This window comes from Triticum aestivum, chromosome 3D (assembly GCF_018294505.1).
Source record: "Triticum aestivum cultivar Chinese Spring chromosome 3D, IWGSC CS RefSeq v2.1, whole genome shotgun sequence".
In the NCBI taxonomy this organism is placed as follows: domain Eukaryota; kingdom Viridiplantae; phylum Streptophyta; class Magnoliopsida; order Poales; family Poaceae; genus Triticum; species Triticum aestivum.
Window position 1 is genome coordinate 540,638,358 of NC_057802.1, and position 6,269 is coordinate 540,644,626.

Sequence of the window (6,269 nt, forward strand, 5' to 3'; positions counted from 1 at the left end):
CGTCGACGTAACCCTTTACGACGAGCTCTTCGTCACCTCCATAAACGAGAAACATATCCTTAGTCCTCTTCAGGTACTTCAGGATATTCTTGACCGCTGTCCAGTGTTCCTTGCCGGGATTACTTTGGTACCTTCCTACCAAACTTACGGCAAGGTTTACATCTGGTCTGGTACACAGCATGGCATACATAATAGACCCTATGGCCGAGGCATAGGGGATGACACTCATCTCTTCTATATCTTCTGCCGTGGTCGGGCATTGAGCTGTGCTCAATTGCACACCTTGCAATACAGGCAAGAACCCCTTCTTGGACTGATCCATATTGAACTTCTTCAATATCTTGTCAAGGTATGTACTCTGTGAAAGACCAATGAGGCGTCTTGATCTATCTCTATAGATCTTGATGCCTAATATATAAGCAGCTTCTCCAAGGTCCTTCATTGAAAAACACTTATTCAAGTAGGCCTTTATACTTTCCAAGAATTCTATATCATTTCCCATCAATAGTATGTCATCCACATATAATATGAGAAATGCTACAGAGCTCCCACTCACTTTCTTGTAAACACAGGCTTCTCCATAAGTCTGTGTAAACCCAAACGCTTTGATCGTCTCATCAAAGCGAATGTTCCAACTCCGAGATGCTTGCACCAGCCCATAGATTGAGCGCTGGAGCTTGCACACTTTGTTAGCATTCTTAGGATCGACAAAACCTTCCGGCTGCATCATATACAACTCTTCCTTAAGGAAGCCATTAAGGAATGCCGTTTTGACGTCCATCTGCCATATCTCACAATCATAGTATGCGGCAATTGCTAACATGATTCGGACGGACTTCAGCTTCGCTACGGGTGAGAAAGTCTCATCGTAGTCAACCCCTTGAACTTGTCGATAACCCTTAGCGACAAGTCGAGCTTTGTAGATGGTCACATTACCATCTGCGTCCGTCTTCTTCTTAAAGATCCATTTGTTTTCTATGGCTCGCCGCTCATCGGGCAAGTCAGTCAAAGTCCATACTTTGTTCTCATACATGGATTCTATCTCGGATTTCATGGCTTCTAGCCATTTGTCAGAATTCGGCCCGCCATCGCTTCTTCATAGTTCGAAGGTTCACCGTTGTCTAACAACATGATTTCCAGGACAGGGTTGCCGTACCACTCTGGTGCGGAACGTGTCCTTGTGGACCTACGAAGTTCAGTAACTTGATCTGAAGTTTCATGATCATCATCATTAACTTCCTCCCCAGTCGGTGTAGGCACCACAGGAACATTTTCCCGCGCTGCGCTACTTTCCGGTTCGGAAGGGGTGACTATCACCTCATCAAGTTCCACTTTCCTCCCACTCAATTCTTTTGAGAGAAACTCCTTCTCTAGAAAGGACCCGTTCTTGGCAACGAAGATCTTGCCTTTGGATCTGAGGTAGAAGGTATACCCAATAGTTTCCTTAGGGTATCCTATGAAGACGCATTTTTCCGATTTGGGTTCGAGCTTTTCAGGTTGAAGTTTCTTGACATAAGCATCGCATCCCCAAACTTTTAGAAACGACAGCTTAGGTTTCTTCCCAAACCATAATTCATACGGTGTCGTCTCAACGGATTTAGACGGTGCCCTATTTAAAGTGAATGCGGCAGTCTCTAAAGTATAACCCCAAAATGAGAGCGGTAAATCGGTAAGAGACATCATAGATCGCACCATATCCAATAGGGTGCGATTACGACGTTCGGACACACCATTTCTCTGAGGTGTTCCAGGCGGCGTGAGTTGTGAAACTATTCCACATTTCCTTAAGTGTGTACCCAATTCGTGACTTAAATATTCTCCACCACGATCTGATCGTAAGAATTTTATTTTCCTGTCACATTGATTCTCAACTTCACTCTGAAATTCCTTGAACTTTTCAAAGGTTTCAGACTTGTGTTTCATTAGGTAGACATACCCATATCTACTTAAATCATCAGTGAGAGTGAGAACATAACGATATCCTCCGCGAGCCTCAACACTCATTGGACCGCACACATCGGTATGTATGATTTCCAATAAATTGGTTGCTCGCTCCATTGTTCCGGAGAATGGAGTCTTGGTCATCTTACCCATGAGGCATGGTTCGCACGTGTCAAATGATTCGTAATCAAGAGACTCCAAAAGTCCATCTGCATGGAGCTTCTTCATGCGCTTGACACCAATGTGACCAATGCGGCAGTGCCACAAGTATGTGGGACTATCGTTATCAACTTTACATCTTTTGGTATTCACACTATGAACATGTGTAACATCACGTTCGAGATTCATCAAAAATAAACCATTGACCAGCGGGGCATGACCATAAAACATATCTCTCAAATAAATAGAACAACCATTATACTCAGATTTAAATGAGTAGCCATCTCGAATTAAACGAGATCCAGATACAATGTTCATGCTCAAAGCTGGCACTAAATAACAATTATTGAGGTTTAAAACTAATCCCGTGGGTAGATGCAGAGGTAGCGTGCCAACGGCGATCACATCGACCTTGGAACCATTCCCGACGCGCATCGTCACCTCGTCCTTTGCCAGTCTCCGTTTATTCCGTAGTTCCTGCTTTGAGTTACAAATATGAGCAACCGCACCGGTATCAAATACCCAGGAGCTACTACGAGTACTGGTAAGGTACACATCAATTACTTGTATATCACATATACCTTGGGTGTTGCCGGCCTTCTTCTTGTCCGCTAAATATTTGGGGCAGTTCCGCTTCCAGTGACCACTTCCCTTGCAATAAAAGCACTCAGTCTCGGGCTTGGGTCCATTCTTTGACTTCTTCCCGGTAACTGGCTTACCGGGCGCGGCAACTCCCTTGCCGTCCTTCTTGAAGTTCTTCTTACCCTTGCCCTTCTTGAACTTAGTGGTTTTATTCACCATCAACACTTGATGTTCTTTTCTGATCTCTACCTCAGCTGATTTCAGCATTGAATATACCTCGGGAATGGTCTTTTCCATCCCCTGCATATTGTAGTTCATCACAAAGCTCTTGTAGCTTGGTGGAAGCGACTAGAGGATTCTGTCAATGACCGCGTCATCCGGGAGATTAACTCCCAGCTAAGACAAGCGGTTGTGCAACCCAGACATTCTGAGTATGTGCTCACTAACAGAACTGTTCTCCTCCATTTTACAGCTGAAGAACTTGTCGGAGACTTCATATCTCTCGACCCGGGCATGAGCTTGAAAAACCAGTTTCAGCTCCTCGAACATCTCATATGCTCCATGTTTCTCAAAACGCTTTTGGAGACCCGGTTCTAAGCTGTAAAGCATGCCGCACTGAACGAGGGAGTAATCATCAGCACGCTGCTGCCAAGCGTTCATAACGTCTTGGTTCTCAGGGATTGGTGCTTCACCTAGCGGTGCTTCTAAGACATAATCTTTCTTGGCTACTATGAGGATGAGCCTCAGGTTCCGGACCCAGTCCGTATAGTTGCTGCCATCATCTTTCAGCTTGGTTTTCTCTAGGAACGCGTTGAAATTGAGGACAACGTTGGCCATTTGATCTACAATACATAGTGTAAAGATTTTAGACTAAGTTCATGATAATTAAGTTCATATAATCAAATTATTTAATGAACTCCCACTCAGATAGACATCCCTCTAGTCATCTAAGTGAAACATGATCCGAGTTCAACTAGGCCGTGTCCGATCATTACGTGAGACGGACTAGTCGAGATCGGTGAACATCTCCATGTTGATCGTATCTTCTATACGACTCATGCTCGACCTTTCGGTCCTCCGTGTTCCGAGGCCATGTCTGTACATGCTAGGCTCGTCAAGTCAACCTAAGTGTATTGCGTGTGTTCCGAGGCCATGTCTGTACATACTAGGCTCGTCAACACCCGTTGTATTCGAACGTTAGGATCTATCACACCCGATCATCACGTGGTGCTTCGAAACAACGAACCTTCGCAATGGTGCACAGTTAGGGTGAACACTTTCTGCATATGATCAATTTCATACATCACATATATCATTCATCACATCTTCTGGCCATATCATATCACATATATCACTTGCTGCAAAACAAGTTAGACGTCCTCTAATTGTTGTTGCAAGTTTTTACGTGGTTTGTAGGTTTCTAGCAAGAACGTTTTCTTACCTACGTATTACCACAACGTGATTTGCCAATTTCTATTTACCCTTCATAAGGACCCTTTTCATCGAATCTGTTCCGACTAAAGTAGGAGAGACAGACACCCGCTAGCCACCTTATGCAACTAGTGCATGTCAGTCGGTGGAACCTGTCTCACGTAAGCGTACGTGTAAGGTCGGTCCGGGCCGCTTCATCCTACAATGCCGCTGAAACAAGAAACGACTAGTAGCGGCAAGAAGAATTGGCAAACTCAACGCCCACAACTGCTTTGTGTTCTACTCGTGCATAGTAACTACGCATAGACCTGGCTCATGATGCCACTCTTGGGAATCGTAGCATAATTTCAAAATTTTCCTACTCTCACCAAGATACATCTATGGAGTCTACTAGCAACGAGGGGAAAGGAGTGCATCTACATACCCTTGTAGATCCCGAGCGGAAGCGTTCCAATGAATGTGGATGACGGAGTCGTACTCGCCGTGATCCAAATCACCGATGACCGAGTGCCGAACGGACGGCACCTCCGCGTTCAACACACGTACGGTGCAGAGACGTCTCCTCCTTCTTGATCCAGCAAGGGGGAAGGAGAGGTTGATGGAGATCCAACAGCACGACGGCGTGGTGGTGGATGTAGCGGGTCTCGGCAGGGCTTCGCTAAGCTTCTGCGAGAGAGAGAGAAGTGTTGCAGGGGAGGAGGGAGGCGCCCAGGGCTGTGGTGTGCTGCCCTCCCTCCCCCCCCCCTTATATAGGCCCCTGGGGGGGTGCGCCAGCCCCAAGAGATGGGATCTCAAGGGGGGCGGCGGCCACAAGGGGTGGAAGGGGTTGCCTTGCCCCCCAAGGCAAGGGGGAACTCCCCCCCCTTAGGGTTCCCAACCCTAGGCGCATGGGGGGAGGCCCAAGGGGGGCGCCCCAGCCCACTAGGGGCTGGTTCCCTTCCCACTTCAGCCCACGGGGCCCTCCGGGACAGGTGGCCCCACCCGGTGGACCCCCGGGACCCTTCCGGTGGTCCCGGTACAATACCGGTAACCCCCGAAACTTTCCCGGTGGCCGAAACTGGACTTCCTATATATAATTCTTCACCTCCGGACCATTCCGGAACCTCTCGTGACGTCCGGGATCTCATCCGGGACTCCGAACAACTTTCGGGTTTCCGCATACATATATCTCTACAACCCTAGCGTCACCGGACCTTAAGTGTGTAGACCCTACGGGTTCGGGAGACATGCAGACATGACCGAGACGCCTCTCCGGTCAATAACCAACAGCGGGATCTGGATACCCATGTTGGCTCCCACATGTTCCACGATGATCTCATCGAATGAACCACGGTGTCGAGGATTCAATCAATCCCGTGTGCAATTCCCTTTGTCAATCGGTATGTTACTTGCCCGAGATTCGATCGTCGGTATCCCAATACCTTGTTCAATCTCGTTACCGGCAAGTCTCTTTACTCGTACCGCAATGCATGATCCCGTGACTAACGCCTTAGTCACATTGAGCTCATTATGATGATGCATTACCGAGTGGGCCCAGAGATACCTCTCCGTCACACGGAGTGACAAATCCCAGTCTCGATCCGTGCCAACCCAACAGACACTTTCGGAGATACCCGTAGTGCACCTTTATGGTCACCCAGTTACGTTGTGACGTTTGGCACACCCAAAGCACTCCTACGGTATCCGGGAGTTGCACGATCTCATGGTCTAAGGAAAAGATACTTGACATTGGAAAAGCTCTAGCAAACGAAACTACACGATCTTTTATGCTATGCTTAGGATTGGGTCTTGTCCATCACATCATTCTCCTAATGATGTGATCCCGTTATCAATGACATCCAATGTCCATAGTCAGGAAACCATGACTATCTGTTGATCAACGAGCTAGTCAACTAGAGGCTTACTAGGGACATGTTGTGGTCTATGTATTCACACATGTATTACGATTTCCGGACAATACAATTATAGCATGAATAATAGACAATTATCATGAACAAAGAAATATAATAATAACCATTTATTATTGCCTCTATGGCATATTTCCAACATCGGGGCCATGGGGATCGGGCACGAGGAAGAGAGCGAGAGGAGGGAGAGATGGGGATCGGGCGCGAGGCCCCTACGTGCGTGGGTGGTGGCGGCGGAAGGGAACGAGG